The sequence below is a fragment of the Uloborus diversus genome, chromosome 2, assembly GCF_026930045.1.
Source record: "Uloborus diversus isolate 005 chromosome 2, Udiv.v.3.1, whole genome shotgun sequence".
In the NCBI taxonomy this organism is placed as follows: Eukaryota; Metazoa; Arthropoda; class Arachnida; order Araneae; family Uloboridae; genus Uloborus; species Uloborus diversus.
Genome location: NC_072732.1, coordinates 110,075,557 through 110,098,836, shown reverse-complemented (window position 1 = coordinate 110,098,836; position 23,280 = coordinate 110,075,557). Strand labels below are relative to the sequence as shown.

The window sequence follows — 23,280 nt, the reverse complement described above, 5'->3', positions numbered from 1 at the left end:
TACGTAGTGTAGAGTATGTGGTACACTCCTTACGTACATCTCGAGTGAGAAAGCGTCTAGCACAGGAGTCTGAAAACAGCTAAGATGAGCAAAATATAGAAAGAAATAGAGCACAGCGTCTCGGAGACTTCCAAAGACTGAAGAAAGGGTTTTTCAAATGCGTAATTATTTACAAAAAACATTGTCTTCATCTTCAGTTTGAATTTATCAAGTTATGCTTTCCGAGAAAAAATCACGAACCACTAAAATCAACAGAAATCGCTTTAACTTTGCCCACATAATTTGAAGAGTTTTCTTGATTTTTCAAGGATCCTAACTTCAGATACTGACCTGATAACCATGAAATCACCTGGGAAGTATATACCTTCTCAAACGAGAAAAAAAAAAAGGATTTTCCAAATTGGTCTATGCGTGTTTGAGTTTACAGGGGACATACATAAAAAGATTCCGACGAATTGAGAACGTCTTTTTTGAAGTCGGTTAAAAAAAGAAAAAAATCCTAATGTGCATAACATTTTATACGATTGGCAATAAAAACTGATCTTCGTTCCTCTCCAGGATTTATTTGTGCGCTAATTTAATTAGAGCCATTTAAATGTCAATGGTTTTCCTAACTAATTTATATTTCGCAATAATACATGTCACGTAACTCGTGCTTCAGAGGAATCTTTATTCAGCATTTGCGATATAACTACTAATGATTAATACAGGTGATATATTTAGGGGGGGGGGGGTACTCTCCCAAAGCAAGAGCCCCCTTAAAAAGGAAAAATACCCCTAAAAATACCCCCTCCCGCCCTTAAGGGACTCCTTTGATTAATATTAATGTTTTATTGTTATTTTCTTTAACACTGAGCAAAGAAAGTACCTATATTTTATGGTGCTTTCTTTAACAATGGATTTTATATTTAATCCTTTGATATTGAAATTAAATGAAGTTTATTGTTTTTGTCCGGAACTTTTTTCTAAAGAACAAATATGGTGAAACAAAGGTTTAGGACCTAAGTTAGATCACTTCTATCAATTAAACAAAAGAACCATAAAGATCGGTTCACTAAGTGAGACGCTATGAATTTACAAACAACAAAGCGCAAGTATGAAATTTGAAGAGTTCCCTCGATTTCTCCAGGATCCCTCATACCCAGACTTGAAGACCATTAAACGACCGGGAGAAGTATACCATTTTCAAACAGACAAAGAATTTTCCTAATCGGTCCAGGCGTCTTCTAACAATCGGAGAGCATAGTACATAAACAATTTCCAATGAAGTCTGTTAATTAGTAATGCCATAACTGTAAATTAAACCGACGGCGTCATAAAATATTAAAACTAGAATACTTGTCAAACTTCAGAAATCGGACACCAGTTACAATATATTTTAATAAGGAATATAAATTTAATCGTCGGGGATGAGGGATTTTTGTCTTCCATATCCCTTGAATTGAACATCAAATATGTTTCAAAACTGAAATATTGAAAAAAAAAAAAAAAAAAAAAACTTTATTGACTAAATGAAGTTATTTATTAGCAAAAATATTTTTATATTAAATTAATAAATTCATCCATTTTCGAAACAAATTACGTTTAATTTACTGATTTGTACATGAGTAATAAATACATTAGTAAGACAACAGTTAAAATTAACATTATAGTTAACGCCGTGAAAATCAAACATCCCGATGCGTGAGAATTAAATATTGTTCAAGACAAGATTCCTCCGTCTAAAAAATGCACCGTTCACACCAAAACCACGTGACCTGTGATGTTTCGCGTAGTTGACGAAAGCTGGTCTACGTAGCTACAACGTATGAAATCTAAAGTTTCTTAGATTTCTCCGAGACCCCTCATCAGCTCCAGACAAAATTAATGTGGGACCATCTGGATGGTCCTAAGATCTAATTTATGACTTTACTTCAGTTTGCATTGTAATTGACATTGAACTGCAACAAAAAACGAGTAAAGGAACCCCTTTGGAAGATCCGATTGAAACTTTTAAGGACCTACCAACTCTTCCTCATAAAACCGTATTTTTAAGGGATTGAATAGTAAAATGGAAGTGAAAAAATATTTATGAAGTGATGAACGACTGTGGAGTAAAGAATGTTGCTAAAACTACGAGCACTTCATTTACCGATAAAGGTATGGCATCAAAAAAAAATGATCTTGAAGTAATATATGATTGCACTAATTTGGAGCATTAATATTTTAAAACTAAAAAAGGTTAAGTAACTTAAATAATGATTTGTAAATTTTTTATTCATTTGATTCGAAAGAAGATTTAATCATATTGTACTTATGTGATACATTTTCGTAACATTTAAAATATTATCTCACTTTTTTCAGTTTTAATGATAATATTTTTTGCTGATGTGGGTTGATTCAGCACGAGATGACTCATGCATCATTGCAAACTTTGATAATTGAAAAAGTTAGAATTTTTCGAATATATATAAAAAATCTATATTCACATACGTGCACAGGAAAAAAAAAAAAGAGTTTGTCAATCTTGTCTTTTACTGTCAAAAAAAAGGATGCGGTCGTTTTCATTGGGGACAATTAGGTGCTTCCTGTAGCTATGTTAAGTAGCATAAAACCCAAACAAATCTACATCAATTTATTTCCTTTTCAACAAATGAAAAGACGCCAATGATATTAAAGGGGCATAAAAACTGTTGGTATCCATTCTCATTGCGGGCCCAAAGTCAAATGACATTCACTTGCATTCAAATAAGAGAAAAAAAGTGCTCCATTTGAGCACAATGCTTTTCCCTAATCAGATTCTGTATTGTGGGAATGAACTACAGACCAAGGGAACGGTTTAGTCACCAATGAACTTTCAGAATGAATTCTTTTGTGATGCTAAAATACCCTTTCTAATTACTCTATATTCTTTCAAGCCCGTTAAATTGTAGCGGTAGCGAACCAGTAACCTATTTACTGGATTGCCAGTTTGGAATTGATGAGCAAAATATAATTGAACATCAACCACATGAAAAACCGAAACGATAATCATCCATTTTTATTAATTTTTAAAAATTTTAACTTATTATTTTTTATTCATAAATTCGTTGCTATTTGTTTTCATTTTATATATCAACGTATTTATTTATTTATTTATTTATGTTTGTTTTTGCATTATTATTTTTTGTTGCTTTCTAAACGTTCTAAAATACAAAAACTAGATTAGAAAACCGGATTTGAGGACATCCGTTATTCAGCTTTCTTTCTTTTCTTTCTTTCTTTCTTTTTTTTTTTTTTTTTTTGACCCGCTCCAAAATTAAATACTGTCTACTCCCCAGCACACAATCTCCTTTTTCCCCTTTTTTTACAGATGTACAAAATACATACATCTATGTGCAGGTGTGCGTATTTATTCATTAAAAATTTGCATTAATATACAAATACTAAAAGATGCTCACAGCAGGGGAGAAAAAACAACTTTTTTGGCAACTAAAGGAAGCATTTCCGGAAAAAACTGCAGTCATTTTTGAAAACGTAATAAAATCTCTGCGGCACGAGAGACAAACATAACCATACTTTCTTCATGCTAAATATTTACATATTATCGAACACGGTTAAGAAGATCCAGTCCTTAAGATCCAGCTGGCATTTTTGTTCATTATTACTCTTTTTCGAGGTTTCGCTCAGAAATAACAGATCAAGACACTTTTGCGAATACTTAAGGAGAGATTAAGTGCAAGAGAAAAGAAGTCGCCAGGCTGCATTCCGGGCATTTTACGACCTGGCGCCTCGGATTCGTAAAAGTCGCCACATAACACTTTTCTTGAGATTTTTATAGACTGTTCGAACACTCTTCAGTATTGAGCGATATGCCTCCCTGAAAAGGCTACTGTGTTCTCCGTATCGGCTTGGAGATCTTTATCGGCTGCGAGATCTGATGTCGAAACATTCGAGAGGGGAATCGATAAAACCCTCTTGGAATATCTTAATGTCCAGTTACTTACGTGGAAATGGTCCTCTCTCGTCTGTTGCAATTCTAATAAGTTGTAGACAGACACGCGTTCTAACTCAGAACAAATTTCGTGTGTACATAGGGGGGGGGGGGGGGCTCCTAATTTGATAAACTGGTTTTAAAATTATGATTAGAGTATAAGAATATATTTTAATGCTCTCTTTTATGTGTGTATATATATATATATATATATATATATATATATATATATATATATATATATATATATATGTTACCGTTAAAGTATGAAATCCGTTATTTTATAGAATATCTAGTTATTTCATGGAATAACTGATAATTTATAGAATACCTAGTTATTTCATAGAGTAACTAGTTAAAGTGTCAAATTAACAACATATTACACACTTTAACGGACCACGATCAGTTATTTCATGGAATAACTAAGTATTCTATGAAATAACTGCACTATATACTTTAACGGTAACATATAATACGTGTATATAATGCTACACTTACCAGACGACCCAGTTTGACTAGGACAGTGCCAGTTTTCAGACAAAATTCCAGTGTCCCTTCTGGTTTACTTCACGTTCCAGTAAAACATAAAAGTGAATATAAATAACTAAAAAAGGCTAAAAATAAGAAACTGAAGGATTATTACTTTATCATTTGAGGCATTGAGGAAGCAAAGGGATGTAAGTGGCAAAATTAAAAATTTGGAGCTAACCAGTACACAATGGTAGGTGAACCTCTCCTCTGTCTTGGGGCAAAGAGATGGTACTGGTGGTCCTGGTAATTGCTGCTATACGGCGTGATTTAGAAAAAAATTTCGATGAAAGCCTACCTAGGATGTTATCTTTAAACGCGTTTTACTCGAAACTTGAAAATGTCCACTTGCATCTCTTTGCTTCTCACTGCCTCGTTTGTAATATGGACATTAGCGTGGGTCAAAAATACATGTAAAAAAAAAGTTTCTCCAAGATAACACAGGATACCCCTCAATTTTTTTAGATTTGGGGGTAGTAATATACTGGAAGAACTTTAGCTTCTTATTTCAACTGAAAGAGGGTGCTCAACTCCTCCCCCAAACTTTATAAGTATGGGGAGGGGGGTTTAAAATACATTGAATTGAAAAAACAATGCTACATATTATATTATATACAATAATATGCATATACATTGCAATAAAATCATTATCTACAAAAAAAAAAAAAAAACAGCTGGGGAAATTAAATGTTTCTAAATTTGTGGCATTTTCTATGCTACGGCTAATGTTAAATTAAGGGGTCATTGAGCACCCTCTTAAAATTTGAATAAGAAGCTAAAACTTGTACAGCATAATGCTATTAGTGAGTCCAAAAAAATACGGGGTGTCTTGGACTCTAGCTGAAAAAACGGGGTTTTTTAGAACCACCCTAATGGATATGTAATATTAATATCGGATTAGCTTGTAAAGATTCTTACATTAAGATTAAAACCAAAATTGGCTTTCTCAAAAGAAAAAAAAAGTTTTAGCTAATGAAAAGTACAAATAAATTATTGTTATTTCTCATTCAAAGTGTTTGTTCTTAACTTGAGTAACTTATTAGCATGTAAGAAATAAAATGCTTAAAACTATCTGCTTGCATGATTTATTTTTATCCCAGGTTTATGTTTATAATTAGTAACCATTTATTAACAGCGTTGAGAATGAGCTAACCTCTAAAACCTTCAGGATACCCGCAACGCGGGCATTTCGGTGTCCCGGTTGAATATTTCAGAAATCTGCAAGCCTTTCTAATACACATATGATCTGTATAATTATTTAGAGGGTTTGTCGGATTTCCAAAACTCAAGAATTCTGAAACAACCAAAAATATTTTATGCGATAGTGTTGCAGTTGCTGCATAATTATGTCAAAAAATAATAACGTTAAAAAATCTGTAAAATCTACAAAAGGTATTGTAATATGGGATAGTGCTAAAATAGCACCAAAGCTTGTTTGGTACGTAAATTATTTTAAGAATTACTTTGATAATAAGTCTATCTCAAACCTTAAACGCGATCGTAATACCAAATGTCATTAATTTTTTGCTGAGTTTATCATTAGTAATTCAATTTCATACAGTTCGGACAAGGTGACTATACGTCCCGTATCAAACGTGGTAGTCCGATTTTTGGGTAGTGTGTCCCGTCTGTCCTCTCCCCCCCCCCCCCCCCCCCCCCCCCCCGTCTCTTAGGTAGTCTGCATAGTTGTAGGACGCTGAAATGTTCCGTTTTCTTAAGAGAATTGAGAACTGGGAATGCTTTAACCGAAAGTCGTTGGGTGAAATTGTTTTAAGATTTTTAATATAGAGGTGCCCACCTGGGGGGGGGGGGGGGTCATGGCGCAGACTCGCCATTGAAAATTTTAGAGCGGGTTGTTTTGAAGGGTATTTTTTTCATTTTTGGAGGGGGTGCTCATATTTGGGAGGGTTGCGATATTTAGGGGGTGCGCCTTTGCTCTTAGGGGGGCACCCCTGTTCAATACCAATAATTTGAGCCAGTAGTCGGAACTAGAGCGCTACAAGGAGCGACGCTACTGTAGTAGCTACATTTTTAGTAATTTGTAATGTAGCACACAACGTTAAAAAAAAAATTACCAAATAAAAACAAAAAACTCGACTGCATAAAAACCAGAAAACAAAAAATGAAAAAAAAAATATAAGCCTAGTAGTTTGGAATATTACTAAGTACTACTGCATAACTACACCATTGAAACAGTTTTATAATCGATACACACATAACACGAATCATTAATTCGAAAGCAGAATAGAAGGATCAACAGGTGGGGCCCATTCCTTTTTGACCTATCAAGGAACCCCGTAAAATTTGAATGAGCCCCGACTGTTGATCCTTCTATACTACTTTTGAATTTATGATTTATCTTATGTATGTATATCGATTATAACACTATTTCACTTGTGTGGTTATTCAGTAGTATTTAATAACATTCTAAATTACTGGGTTTATTTTTTTTCTTCTGAGTTTTTTGTTTTTTATGCAGTCAGGTTTTTTGTTTTTATATAATAATTATTTTTTATTTTACACTTTTTAGTAAATTTTCATTAACTTAGTTATTACGAGTAAAATACGGTAAATTTCGCAATCATGTCATAATATTGAGAGAGTTTTTATCATAAGGATTATTAAGTAACTTGCGGTGGTCTAAACTACTGATTTTAGTCCCTTTAGGAATCTAACTCGGCACATATACACTTGACCTTCAGCAAAAATGTGAGCGGAAACATCGTCATTCAAATCTTTCTCACAAAACTAAAAAAACCCGTCAAGAATGTACATGTCGCGAAACTCAGTGCCCTGAATCACGACAAAAACAAATGCAACATTTGGAGAGATGAAAATCGAATTAGTAGAATAAGTAGAAAAAAAATTCAGGCAGCGAAAACGCTACCTGCATTTTTCGCACGCTGTGTCGCACGCACACGATCCAGAACTGACAATATGGCGACTCGTTGTTGATACGGTGGATTTTGATTACTGTCATGTGTTTAGTGACACTCCCAAGGTTAAGACAAATCGATTGACGTAAGAATCATCGAAATTGACCAAGACGTATAGTCTCTTTAAGGCCACATAGGAACAAACATACAAACATACATAGATTCATAAACACATTCCCCTCCTTTGCGTCGCGCACGCGCAGTCGGGTAAAAAGTAGAATTCTTAAAAAATAAATAAATAAATAAATAAATAAATAAATAAAACTTTATAGGTCTACGCGTTTTATAGCAAGATCACAGAAACCTGAAGACCACTGAATTCAATTCGTCATAGGATTTTTGAAGAAAAAAAAAGAAAAGAAAAGAAAAAAACTGTCATCCAGTTTCTGAAAAGAGGATCAATGCTTGTTCAATTGCAAATACATGCATTAATTCTGTGCTGTGTCTCAACAAAGGATATTCTAAGATCTGAAACTCCCACAAAAATATAAAAAATTAACCAGTTTTCCAAAATAGAGAGCGATGCCACACATCACGAACAATTTCCTTGTTTACGGGCGGGGCTGGGGCCCACCCAGGCGCCCTCTTTTTTCCGGCTCCGTCAGCCGGGCGGCCTTGCTCCTCAAAATGCGCCCAGTGTTTATAACCGACAGTCTCATGACTCAACAACAAGTAACGCTTTATCTCGGGCCGGCGCGTGCGCTATTTTCGTCGGCGCGGCGCTTTTCTGAGAATTACTTCTCGGATGCGGAGAAAAAAATCTTGAAAAAGAAAAATCAAGGGATTTGACTCCCGATGCTCTTGAGAAGCGCTTCATAACACTTTACGAGACTTAAATGACACAAATGCGCCAAAATGTTCTTCTAGCATTGTTCTTTACACATTTTTTTTTTTTTCAGTGATGGCAGGACCAAGAGAGAAGCACTTTTTGCTTATTTATTTACTTGTTTTTTCGAGACATTGTTGTCATTTGGCTGAATATGTGCTGAAACTACATTAAACAATGCTGCTTTCCACTTTTGCAGAATAGCTTAAATTCAGCAGGTTTTTTTTTTTTTTTTTTTTTGCAGGTTTGGATTTCTACTACATTTAAGTAGCTTAGAATGATGCATACAGTTACTTAGTGGTTTACAAACTTTTCGTATTTGCACCCTTAGGGTGCCCCGCTGGGATATCACAGGAAGTCACTGTGACCTCGCAAAAATTTCCAAATTCGGTACATTTTGTTTGACGGCAAATTAGAATTTTGATTCGGCAAATCAGAAGGCATAATTTTAATGCTGCAATTTTTGAAAGCCCGAATGTAGATTTTCACTAGATCAACTAATGTGTGCATCAGAGGCGTCCCAATGAGAAGCCGCCGCGACCTCCTTAGAATTTCTTACTCAAAAAATTTGACGACAGCATTGCTACATTGGATTTTTCTTTTCCCTTTATTTGGAATAATGATGCCAAATGTATCTTCTCATTACGTGCCGGTATACAGTGGCTCCCAAAAGTGTTCGTACACTTTGAAATTTTTTAGTAAAACCAAAATTGCGCGAAACTGAATTCAAATAGGAAGTCCATTTTTTTTCACATCATTGCTATGTCATTCTAAATAAAACCCTGTATTCTTTTAAAAATATTGACGGATCTTCTTTTTGAAATGGGTCAAAAAACGAAGGGACAGAGAAATCATATGCCTCAAAAGCCATCATATACTTAAATATTTTCCAATAAATTCATGATTAAATTTATCATATGTGGTTTTTTAATTATTTTTGCAGTGTGTTGACCCTTAAAAGTCATTTGGCTTTAACTTTTTGTTTATTTATTCCTTAATACTGTACTTATTACTTTAAAATGGCTGGTATTCGTAAAAAACCACGAACACCATTCGAAATTTGTTTTTTTTTTTTTTTTTTTTTTCTCACAGTAGCGGTAAATTGGTTTGAAATGTCCCTAAATTAGTTAATTTATTCTATTCTATATTAAAGTGCTCGATAAAATGCTTTAAAGAAAAGAATCGGACCGAAAACAAGGTAAGAAATGGTCAACTGGCAAAGTTGACAAAGCGTGATCGAAGATTTACAGTTAAAAAATGTATGAAAAATACACATTTGAATGCTGTAAAAGTTTCTGCAGAGTTAAATGAAAATTTTTACATTTAATTTTCATCTAAAAATGTTCGCCAAGTTCTCTGATTAGCTGGATTAAATGGGACCTCTTCCCGCAGAAAGTTTCTTGGCCTGCGAAAAACAGAAAGCTTACGCTTTTCTGTCACAAAATCAATGATAAATAAGCTCAAAACGTTTTGAAATTACTTCTTACTTACAGATAAAAATGAATTCAACATTTTTGGTTAAATTTTTGTACAATTGTAAATAGAAGAAAAAAATTAAGAACTTATTCTTAAGAACTTAGTTGAATCAGTTAATCAGGACGGTGAATGCGTTCTTGTGTGAGGGTGCATATCAGCACCAGGACTTGGTGGTTTGGAATTTTTTGCTGAAATAATGAATCATGCTGTTCATTTAAATAATTTAAAAACCAATTTTAAACTATTAGCCAAAAATTTGGTTATCAACACCAACTTTGTTTTTTATCAAGACAACGATAAGAAGCACACGGTTTTCAACATTTGCGTCAAGTGCCTCAAAAATGGTCCTTAAAGTTTAGAAAATACCCCTTCAATCTCCAGATTTGAACTTAATGTAACATATTTAGAGATATCTGGAGGCTAGATTACGAAAATACGGCTTTGAAACGAAAATAGAGCTAGTAACAATAAGACTCGAAGAGTAATTGAACACTTACTCAGAAATTACGCAAAAAAAAGAAAAAAAAAGAATGAAATCTATTCCCAGACGTCTAAAAGGTGTTATTGATACTGCGTGATATTCTACTAAATAATAACTTAATAAAAAGTTAGATTGTTCAATAGTATATAGACATTTTTTAAAGTGTACGAAGACTTTTGTGAGATAAAATTTCTGGCACTTTTTGGTTTTTGATTTTTTAAAAATTAAGTTTTAATATTTTTTTAAAAAAATTTATGTCGTTTTGTTGAAAATTGATCATAGCTCTTATAATTAAATACCTATTCCGAAATATTAATTCTAACCAATGAATAGGGCCCTATTTCATTTAAAGTCGTAGGTGTACGAACACTTTTGGGAGCCACTGTATGTGTATGTTCATATTAAAAACAAGAAGTTCTGTCTAGAACTAGACGAGCCTACTTTCCCGTATACCCATACTACTTTCTAGTACCTGATCAATATTCTCAAAAATAGCTAAAATCGCAAATGTTTTCAAACATAAAACATTTTTAAAATACTTTAAGCTGATTTCTAAAAATAAAATATTCCTCACTCATCCAAAAAAAAAACTGAACAAATAAAATAGCAGCAACTTTTAAACAAAGCAGCTTATACATTTTTTTCCATTAAAAAAATCTTTAACAGCTTTCAAAACGAAAAAATAATAATTAAAAGTAATAAATTCATTAAAATAAATACTTCGTGTCAGATAAAAAAAATCGTTTCTTTTTCCCTGTTGCCAAAAACAATTTTTTAAATGAATTAATGCACTTACTAAAATAAGTAAAAACAATAAAATGTCAACTTAAAGAAATAATTTTCATTGTCAAAAAAAAAAAAAAAAATCGTCTGCGCATAACTTTATGTAGAAACATAAATGACTTCGAGTTTATTCGCCGAAAACTGAATACCTAAATTAAAACTTTAGCGTGAAAATAAAAACAAGTCATATCAACAATAATTATTTCACAGTTAAAACTATAGCCGTGGAGTCGGAGTCGGAGTCAATCTCATTTTGGGATAAAAGAGTCGGAGTCGAATATCCGAGAATCGGAGTCAGTCTTTTGTCCTCCGTGTATAAATTTTTGCCAAAGCTACGAAGTCGAAGTCGTGCAGTCGCAGTCCGATTAATTGTCGGGCACAGGAGTCGGAGTCAAGCGCCCCTAAATTCTCGGAGTCGAAGTCTGGAGTTTGGCGTCAAGAGCTATTTCCAACAAAATGTGTTTGAAGTAAATCCGCCTTCATGTACGGAATCTACATTGACTTTCAGTTTCCCCGTAGGCGCTAATGTTAAAGGATTTGAACTGTTCAAAATTGAAAGGAAAATTGTTCAAATCAAAAAGATATTTTATATACAAGTTTTTCATCAAAAGTTTTTTCCTACAAAGTTTGTTTGAAGCAAATTCGCCTTACAGTTCGGAATTGCCTTGAATTTCCCCGTAGGCGCTAAGTAGGTGTTCAGTTTTTGAACTGTTCAAAATTGTACAAAAAATAGTTCAAATCAAAAAGTGAAATATGGGAATGAGGTGTCCTCGCCGAGATCTTTCGAACAAAAAAAAAGTTTGTTCGAATCGGACTATTCATTCGAAAGTTATTAGGGGGGGGGGGGGGGGACAGACAGACCGACAGACATTTTTCCCCATCCCAATACCCTACTTTCCAATTTTTAATTTTTCGATATTTATTTAATTATTGTATTTATTTTTGACTTTTTTTTGTTTCTCGCGATATTTTTAAGATGCATTAAGTCTTCTTTCTTGATTTTTTTCTTCTTTTTCTGACTTTTACTGGGAAAGTAGGCTAAAAAAAACTGTAGTGAAAGATTAGTACTTATTTTACATTACATTATTTTTCATTATAGTACTTAAAGCATTCTAGATAAAGTATTTTTATCTATTTATTTTTAAAAGTTAATATTATTTTAGAAAAAAAAGCAAAAGAAAAAAAAGCAGATTTTTTTAATTCCAAGAAATACAACTAAAGTTGTAAATACAAATAAGCTTTGAAAACTTATTTCAATAAACATTTTACATATATTTTTTATACATATCGCTCGTTTGGAAGAAAAGTGTCACAATACGAAATTTTGACCTTTTTTTTCGCTTAAAAGGCTTCAAATGACGTTATCTTCTTTGGAAAATAATGACAGATTTTTTGCTCTAAAATTAACAACCACTGGAGTGCACAACAAACTTACCTTTCGTAATGCACATTGCCTGAAGAGTTATATACATAAACTTCAAACGCTTCTCCTGCCAAATTTTATTTTTTCGTATTGTGACTCTTCTTCCAAATGAGCGATACATTTCGTATCAGTTCATAAAAACAAAATAAATCTTTTTAGAGTTTTAACATTTCTCATACAATTTTCTCATACAATGTTTTAACAGTGTTTGGAAAAAGAATGAAACTCTACTTTCTCTTGAAAATCATATTTTATCAAAACCGCGCAGAATGCAAGTTTTGCACCGTGAAATATCGAAAGCTTGTTTTAAAATGAGTACAGAGGCAGATCGGAAAAACGAAAGTTAATTCAAAATTAAACTATCTGTGTGTGAGGTGTCATTAATACTTTCGCAAAACAAATATCGAGTACGTCATAACTTTACTTAGCATCATGAACAAGAATCATTTTATCAACCACGCAATCAAACATCAAACAGCTCGAAAAGAAAAAGAAAAAAAAAATGCTAATTGATGCTTAGATTTGATTAACATCACAATAAGCGACGTAACTACTGCGAGCGAAAGTGGAAATTTAATAGCTACTCAGATTTGTTTTTCAATGCACCCACAGAGTTGTTTAGATCGTTTTAAATATTACGATAGGGGAGGAGAGAAGGGTATGGTATGTCCAACGTCATCAGTTACTTAAGGAGAGATTTTTCGTTATCGTGGACGATACAAAGAGACTCTTCATCTTTCCACGGGTAAAGCGTTTCGTGAGTTTTAGGCGCGCAGTTAATCGTCCGGCCAAAACGACGGACACTGTGACTCAACAGGTAAGCTAATGTTAATTGAAATTAGAACTTCCTCGCTTTTAGTACTTTTTTCTTTGCTAAAATGTGAAAACATTTCTTCTCCAGCAATTAATGAATAAGTTATTGAAAATGTCAAATTTTAATAACTCTAATCTGTACTGAAATCGGTTTTTGGGGAAAATATCCTGTTAAACCATTAGGAAAATATCTGAGCCCCCTTCCTTAAAATTTTGCATATGGGCGCCCTTAGAAATGATTTTTCTGATTTGTTAGTGAAGGAAGATTCTATTATGGAAATGACTATTATGGATCATGGATAAGTTATGCTCTGCAAAGTATTACAGAGAAAAATTCTTAATGACTGCCAAAAGACTATCGTAGCTAGTTCCTCTTTATAAAAGGACACGAAATTAATTTATGTTTTCTCTATGCATGTTGTGCATAAAAGTCGATATAAGTACACATTAAACTTATCATACAATTAGTCATCACTGGAATGAAGTTTAGTATTTTTTGTTTTGTTATCTGCGGATCCAAACCCCTATTTTAACACTAGTATTATTAGGTTTCAACTTGCGCGGTTTCGATTTACGCGGCATTTCCGTGGAACGTAACCCCCCGCGTAAAACGAGGGTCTACTGTATATGTATATATATACACACACACACATTTGCCAATCATGTCAAAAAAAAAAATTCTTTGAACATTTCCTACGTCAGAAGGTCTTTCTGCTCAAGTTGGCTCGAAGCAAAACCCACCTATCCAACGAAGTTTCACACACACACACAATTTCCATGTAGGCTTTAGCGCAAATATTTTTTTTAATTCTTCAAATTTGAAGGAAACGCGAGAGTATGGTGTCTCGGCGCAAACGTTAATGCACATTCTGCAGTATTTTATTGGGATTTCAAATTATAAGCAAAAGAAAAATTGTATGTATTAGTAAAACAGGATTTTTTTCCCAAGTTTTTGATTTCTTCTAACTTTTGCCATTTGTAGCAATTTCTCCTCATCCGTTGAAAACACCTTTTTTTGATAAGTTCCTGTGACTATCTCGAGTGTAATGAAAAATTGAAGACTTGAAGGCCATAAGCGTCTCTTGAAGCTATTTTGACTGTGTTACCTGAATTATTTTTAATAATTTATTGTAAATTTGACAGACGAATCTCTTTATAAATTGAAAGAAAATTATGATTAAGTAAAGGAAAAATAAGTATTTAAAAGAAGCTGTCGTTTATATAAATGCATTTATACCTTATTCAAATAAATTTTTAACCAAAATTAATTCAGGATAAGGTATACATTTACAAAATAAATAAATAAATAAATAAGCAAGTATACAGAAGCTGTATTTTTTTTTAAATCATGAATATCATCTGCATATTATTAAAAAGAAGGGAAGAAACGCGTTACAAAAAAATCTACATTGGTATTAAGGTTTCAATGCACATTTTATCATTTAATATTATCGTTGTGCCATAAATATTGCTTAAATAATAAATAATAATCATTTTACATTTCATAAAAATATCTTAAATTGGAGTAAAAATCAATTTCTACGGTCTTTGATTACAATGAAATTTATTTTTAGTATTTTTTATCCAAACAGTTCAAATATGTTATTTGCGTTAGAATATTAACAGTACATATATTTTTTAAATATTTGGTTATTTCGTGAAATATTTATTAATTTGCTTTAATATATGCACTTCATCAGAAACATAATGCTGTTTCACATGGACTTGTCAAATGTATCATGCAGTTATTATCAAAATAAAATAGGTACAAACAATTGTAATTATTTCACTTCAACAAAAGATTCTAAGGTACCATCATGTATCGATTAAATTTTGTTTTAGCTCTAAATAAAGATCATTGAAAGCATGTATGTATTTGCTTTCAAATATTTTTAATTATGACACATTGTTTTGAATTTTCGGAAAGTATTTAAACTATGTATAAAATATCGTATTTATGTGAAACTAGCAAAAATACCTGGCGTTGCCTAGGTCAGTAATAGTTGTGAGAAACAATCGCTACTTTCTTTTGTTTTCTGTTTTAACTGAAAGAACTCAAAACACACCGCTTTGATGTGATCAAAAATTGAGCTTCTTCCTTACCCACAAAAGTAAAAAAGCAATAAGTATAAAGAACGAACGAGTATTCATTTAGAAGCAAAAACGCAAAATGAAGCATATAAAAGTTTGAAGAATTTCCAAAATATATCTAACAAAAACAAAGATCACTAAAAAGAACCATGCGCTTTATTTAGTTAAATAGTACACACACACAAAAAAAAAAAAAAAAGAAAGAAAAAAAAAAAGAATTATTGAACGATACGATGAGTTGTGTTCGATTGCCAACTCTTTTTTCTTTTGAAAAATAAAGAGTAGAAAACTTATATATTTTATAACCTTGCCAGAAGAGTGCAGCTGAAGCCTTCTATTTTTTTTTTTTTTTTTTTTTTTTTGAGCAATCACGATTGCTTATTGCTTTCATTTGACTGTTTTTGGCGTCCTATCATTTTATTTTCCCACCGCCAACCTCCGCACCATCACCGTCGACCGGCTCCTCACGATGCTGCTCCTATAGCGAAAGCCGTCTCCAGGTTGCGTCAATATCTGCAATACACACACGGGCATACATACACAACTACACAAACACATGCACACACAAACACATACACAAACACATACACACTCTCATACATACAGACACCTACACATACACACATACAAACACATACACACACGCATACATACAGACACCTACACATACACAAAAACATACACACAAAAACATACACACAACTACCCACACATTCATGCCTGCACACAGACACAAACACATATGCCTACACACACATACACAGACCCCCCCCCACACACATTCATACACACAACTACCCACACACTTATGCCAGCACACAGACACAAACACACATGTCTACACACACATACACATACCCTACACACAAACACACATACCCCACACACAAACACACATACCCCCACACACAAACACACACTCGTGATTGCAAAAAACATAATTTGAATTCAAGATGTCAAAATTCAAATTAATTTTTTTTTTTTTTTTCAAGTTAAATGTACTAAAAAATTTGCAATGACGCAAAGTTAACCGGCATCGCCCAAAGTTACCCTGAATAACTGTAATGAAAATTCCCAAATCAAAATTTCACAAACAGAAATGCAATTTATGTTTTGCTTAATATCTGTAGTAATTTAAAAGATGCAAACCAATTAAAAAGTAATTAAAAGTTTTAATTTTGCTCTTATTAAGCTTTACATTTCTAAGTTTTCTTTTATTACATCAAAGGAATTTTGGCACAGCGAAGTTAGAGAAATAACATCTTATTTTGAGTCATTCTAGTCTTTTTCACTCTTTAGTAATTACCCATACAAAGAAGGATAATGACAGAATTCCCTTAAATTAACGCAATTTGACCCTCAGAGAAGACGTGAAAGATATTGCTTCCATATTATTCTTTTAAGTTTGTTGGAATAATTACGTTAGTTCAATTATTTTTAATCATATCGAATTCTCAGTATTTGAAAATGTAGCCTAGCTCACCCTTTTGTCAATAACGTATTAACTCTTTCTAGACACTAATTAATTTCTCATATTTATTAATTTTTCTAAGAATCGAACGAGATAAAAAGGATCAAAAATACCAGGAGTGATTGTTTTGCAACTGTAAAGTGTTTGATAAAAATCATTTGAAAACTATTGACAGGGATGCCTTGTAGTTTAACTTTCCATGTTTGAGATCATTATGAATTGAATTATAACTGTATGGGTAGATCGGTAATAAATAATTTGTGGAGGAGACAAAGCAAAGATTAACTATTTTTTGTTGCGATTTGATTTTATTTGAAGAAATAAATGCAATTAAAATGGGGTTGTTTCCTTCAGTCAAAAGTAGTACTTTTAGTCGCTGAAATTGATAGAATAAGCAAAAGAAAAAAAATAATAACATGGACCCAGAAAATTCTTTCATTTTCCCAACAGTTATTTTTTAATTAATTTTTTAAAATGTCCAATTTTTCAAACAAGGCGTGGTCTTTATGTCTTCACAAATGATGCTCTTTGGCGCATTTTTGTACCGCGTTTCCACGTTATGATAATCAAGAAGTGAATTAAAATTGCGCTCTGCGCTTGCTATCAACCATATCGTTGCGAATACACGTGAGTAAAGATGCGAATCAAATATTTTGCTCTGTGAACGGCAGCACAGAATGGCATTTCATCATTTGTCATGTCATCGGCAAGAAATGTAAACAATTAAAGCTCACCGTTTTAAGTAATTTTTTTAAAATATTAAACTTAAACAAATTATTTAAAAAATGGTCAGATCCTATGTTTTTAAGCATGCGCTTTCAGAAAAAAATACTTTTAAAATTTTAGAAACGACCCCATTTCTAAATCATTGTTTGTTTGGGTTTTTCAATTTAAAAATGAGTCAAGAGGAAAAAATAATTTTTGCAATTAGCAGGTAAAATGTCACCACGATCCATTTGCAAAAAACTACTATATTTTTTACTTACAAAAGGAGTCCCAATTAAACTGTCAGATGATTTAGTTTTCCATTTGTTAAAACTTATCTCTGCATTTTACTGAAAGGAAAATATATAAACAAGAAACAATTTCAAAAAAAGTTGCAGTTAAAATTTTAGCATGATTAACTTTTCCACTAGTTGAGGGAAAACAAAAATAAACCGTTTGCAGCACTTTCCTTCTGTCAAGAAATAAAGCACTCCGAAATTCATTTTACTTCCGTAGCTAAATATTAAAGAATAAAATAAAACATCCGAATGAAAATTAAAACAAAGCATTACAAAAGCCAAGGTAACAGTAAAAACATTTACTCTTCAAATTCGTTTCATTTTGTGATTCAGTTTTGTTTATCTCTGACTTGCGTGAATGTTGAGTGTACAAAAATTGTATAATAATTTTTATTAATAACGTTTTTACTATTTTTTGAGATCATAAATTTGAAGATATTCAGAAACAGTCCATTTTTTTCAATTTTTTGGTGCTAAAAAGTAATTTATGTTATTGTTGGTTTCGTAATTGAAACAGTTTTAAACTTTCCCGTAGGCGTTAATGTTAAAAATTTCTGAATTTTATTTAAACAATTATCTTAAAATAACTAAATCGAAAAGAAATTATCTCTACATATTCTTCATCAAGAGTTTTTTTCCAACAAAGTTTGTATGAAGCAAATCCGTCTTTGAGTTCCGGACCGATATTTGCCTTAAATTTTCCCGTCGGCGCAAGTGTTACTTTTTTTCAACTGTTCAAAATTGAGCAAAAAAATATTCAAATCAAGAAGTGAAGTGTGCGAATGAGGTGTCTTCACCGCGACCTTTCGAGCAAAAGAAGTTCGTTCGAATCGAACTATTCACGCAATAGTTATTGTGTGTGTGAACGGGGGGGGAGGGGGTGATACGACAGATATTTTTCCCTATCTCACAATCCTACTTTCCTATTGCTAATTTTTCAATACCTGTTTGATGATTTTTTAAAATTTGATGTTTTTTGTTCTGTTTTCTTTCTTTCTTTTAAAAAAAAAAAAAAAAAACTTTTACGGGAAAGTAGGCTAAAAATCACGATCAGATAGATAATATCTTTTGTCTCCAATGGCTAGATGAAAATTCCAGATTTTGCAAAAAAAAAAAAAAAATAAAACACTTTTTGTGTAACTATTCTCAAAAAAGGTTAGTCATTGAACTGAATCAGCAAAGAGCTAAAAGGTAGTGAAGTTGGAAAATAGTATCTATAATTATGTAGTTCATTAATTTAACACAGCGTATATTTTTAAGAAAAATCAACGTTATTAAAAGCGCGTAGAGTAAGTCGGGATAATATGCCCTGTCATATAAAGCGCCTCTAACTGTATTTCACGATTTTAGAAATAGAGTGCACGAGTGCACTCGTGTCGAAATCTTCAAGAGTATTTGTGTATAAAGAATTTTTGCGCATACACTACAGCCATTTTTAGTGAATTTTTAGATATAATTACTGCGTTATAGCAAAGTGAAACATGAGACCGACACTTTTCAACGCTTGATCTAAGTTAGTACTTTTAAGAGTTTTTGCTAAGTAACTAGCGTTCCAATATTCTGTTAAATTATTAGGACTCGACCGATGCATCGGCCTGGCCGATGCATCGGCGCCGATGGTTCAACAATTTAGCCATCGGCATCGGCATCGGCGGCCGATGCTAACTTGCAGGAAACATCGGCCCATCGGCCTTAAAAGCATCGAAAAGCCGATGGAATTGGCCGATGTTTTTGAAAAAAAAAGGAGCTTTGTTGTTTTACCTTTTAATACAAAGTAAAGGGAGTTATTGTTTTCAAACAAAATTGTTTACTTAAATTTCAGTATGAATTTCTATTTTAGTCACCCCTGGAAGAGATTTTAATACTGCATTCAGGTACCAAACAAGTTAATTATTGCGTTGTTTCTTGCAACTGGATGTACGTACGTATGTATCTCTTGTAAGTCATAACTCAAAAATGGTAAGCTGTTGAAGGCTAAATTTTCGCATGTGGGATGTGAGCTCGTTCCAGTTGTGCACTTCCTTTTTTGTTTTCGATCGGGTGTTCTAAAAAGCCTATTAACTGATTTTTTATGGCTATTAATTACTTATTTCAACGCAAAACTAATATAGAGTCTCAGACTGACTATCATTTGGTGATATATTGCAGAATTGGGGACCATGGAAACAAATATGAGATGGCGAAACCGGTTTTGCTTCATTTTGTTAGATTCCCGTTGAACCGACGGTAATTTTTAATTTTTTGATATTTGTAATATGAACCACAATAATGCAGTCTTTTCTGTATCGCTTCGGCGGAACTACAAGTTTGGGGCCCGTCGAAATACATTTTGGAGCCCTATTTATCTATCACAGACGTTGTAAAACATTTATCATAAGCATTTTTGTAACTCCTACGGTGCCCCTATGGTTATGGGGTCTCTTGCGCAATTGCAACATTTGCTATATTTTAAGTCCGCCACTGCGCGTCAAAACAAACTCGGGTGCACGTTTTAAAAGGGTTTTTCGGCTCAATGTTTATAATTATTTTGAATTATATTTTTTACGACTATTTTTTGTATTTCCGAGAACACTTGCATGCCCCTCCTCCCACTCCCTCCATTTCTGAAATTAAAGTCTAGTTGTACTGCTGATTTGTTTAAAACTAACACCATTCATAAAATTAGAGAAATTTTTTTCCAAGCTTCATCTATTGTTTAGGAAGAATTTAGAGCATTAATGTAAGAAATTGATTAAAGACGTTTAGAATGGTGACATAATTCGGAAAACAAAGGGACTTTTGAATTTTTTCTTCAGATGTGCTGAAGTAGATTCAGAAACTCTCCCGAGGCGTTGGTGGTAGCGGTTCTGTACTAAAAAAATTAATACTTAGCAATTATTTATTTTTGTCAAGAAATGTCATTTTGCGTATTTCTTATACTTGTTTCACTTATATTTTGTAATGCGCCATCTTTTTTTGCATCACTAATAGCGATCGAATTTTTTTTCTGTTTAAGTAACTATTTTTATATATTTATATAAAATCAATGAATAAGTTATTTTCGTGTTCATCATATGTTTAATAATTTTCGTGTTCATCATATGTTTAATAATATGTTATAAAAAAGTTCCAAGGATTTTCTATTATGCAATTTTTTTAAATTTCAGAAAATTATTGTTAAATTGAAAAATTTAATTTGAACTTGTTTGTAGTGCTTCATAAAAGATTAAACAATCAAATTGTTCAATATTACGCGTGCAAACATCAGATCAAGTAGTATATGTATTAAGTTATTATTAACTTGGTATAAATATCGAGTTTGTTTATTGTAGCTGCGTTTTAAGAGCCTCGCTCTTTTCATGACTATTTCTTTTTTCAGCAAAACTTTTGTCATTGTTATAGCTTTTATGAAAAATGCAAACTTTTCTATTCATAAATTTTAAATAAGTATAAAAATATTCATATTATGATTTAATATTGTTATTTATCTGTTACCTTTTTTGTTTAATTTGATGACTAAAAAATATCTATGTGCAGTCTTTCCACTTTAACTGCGTAATTTGTTGACGGTTTCGTAGTTTTATTCTTCTTCTTCTTATTATTATTTTTTTGAATGATTAAGCAACATAATTTAATGTTTTTTTTTAACTATGTTTCGTTTACCTAAATCCGTACATTATTACAAAATTACTGAAATCTTAGCTATATGTTATATCAAAAAAAAAAATCTATTGGTCATTAAACAGTTTTTCTTCCTTTTTTTTTTCTTTTTTTGACTGTTCTTTGTCTTCCATCATACAGCAGTCAAAAAAGGAGAAGCATAACTGCACCCTATACAGACTGTACGTAGTACGATTCAAAAGTTCGAGGGACAAGCTGCATAAAATTTTTCCCAGAATAGTTCACATTACCGAAGCACATCCACCTTCAAAAGATCATCTTGAGGGACTATGTACTTCGGCCAGTGTTCATATAATTTTTGGAAACACTTCTGGAAGCCATTTTTCGCAACCTTCTGTGATGCAGCTTTATCTTCTCCTGACGTAAGAAAGCGGCGTCCATGCAAATGTTTTTTTTTTTTGCTGGGAACAGGTAAAAGTCACATGGAACTAAGTCCGACGAAACGGTATGTTATTTGTTTGTCATATCAGAGTATTGACCAATCGAACCGTGCGTCCTCAACATGAAAGTCGCCTTCTTCCCCACGATGAAGTTAAAGCAGCAGCGCAAGAGGCCTTACAGATGGTTACGATAAATGTCTTCTAGGAGCAGGGACTGATTTACGGCGGGGCATTCGGGGCTCGGGCCCGGGGCACCAAATTTCTGTCATCATTTTTTTTTTGAGCAAAAAGACAGAGTGCAAAAAGACAGAAAAAAACTCCAAAACAGTTTTATGATGGACAATGTGAAGAAGTCATATTAGACTCTAAGCAAAGTCTCAAGGTTTCCTGTTTTTATGTAATCTGTGATAATTTGTTTACAAAACTAAAATTCAAGATGTCAGCTTATGATGGCATATTAAAGAAATCTTCTTGCTTGTTTGAATGCAACAAGCAAAATATTCGAGAAAGTGCAAAAGATCTTTAAAAATCTTACTCCTGTGATTTGGAGGAATCTTTTCCTGATGACTTTATTCATATTAGTTCAGTCATCGAAAAAAAAAGTTTAATGACCGAAAAGTTTAAAAAAATCCACGAACTTGGTAAATGGATACTTTTGCCAATGTAGATACAGCCCTGAAATTGTTTTTGACTTTGCCAATCTCCAATCGTAGTGGAGAACGATCAGTTTTGCTATTGAAGAGAACTAAGTGTCCTTTGCGTACTCTCATTTCTGATAGCAAATTATCTTCATTAGCTCTATTATCAACAGGAGGAAGTTTGACCGCAAAACTTGGTTATAAGGACATTACGGAAGAATTTACTACAAGAAAACAAAGGAACGCAGAAAGCACATTATAATTTACCTTAACCATCCTAGTTTCTCCATCTGCGACTGTAAAAAACTTTCTTACATGAAAAACAGGAATTTATTTTAGAGTTTTCTTTCTATCAAAATAATATACAAAAATTACCTTCATATATTTTTTTGGGGGGGGAGTTGCACCATATTTATCAGTGCCCCATGGCATCCAAGTGTGTAAATCGGTCCCTGTCCTCGAGTACTTCTAAAATCTATACGAACGTTGGCCGAAGTTCATAGTCGTTCAAAGTGACCATTTTGTAGATAGATGTACTTCGGTAATGTGAACTATTCACGGTAAATTTTTATACAACTTGTCTTCGAACTTTTAGAACATACTACGTACGTATGAGTTTTCAACTTACTATTTCATAACGTTTTTGAGTGGTGTAAGTTTGCGCGCATGAAGACATCACAAGATAATTTGCTATAATTAATTAAGGAGGCGTTCAAAATGGATATTTCGATCATCTATATGTTCTTATAGGTACATCTACATATGCGCCGAAAAAACTTGTGAAGTTTAAATTGGATGATCGTAAAATAAAAATTTAG

General features: G+C 32.7%; 1 protein-coding gene across 2 annotated transcripts in view; it reads left to right on the top strand.

The window, feature by feature from the left end:
• The window catches only part of LOC129215988 (heparan sulfate glucosamine 3-O-sulfotransferase 1-like), a 72,642-nt gene that overhangs the window by 34,173 nt on the left and 15,189 nt on the right, over positions 1 to 23,280 (top strand). Inside the window, exon 1 of one of the 2 annotated variants that reach the window (XM_054850118.1) lies at positions 13,135 to 13,222. The exons of the other annotated variant lie outside the window; for it this stretch is intronic. The gene's annotated coding sequence lies outside the window, so the exon portion shown is untranslated. Of the gene's footprint in view, positions 1 to 13,134; positions 13,223 to 23,280 lie in introns of those variants that run through there. 2 annotated transcript variants of the gene reach the window in all.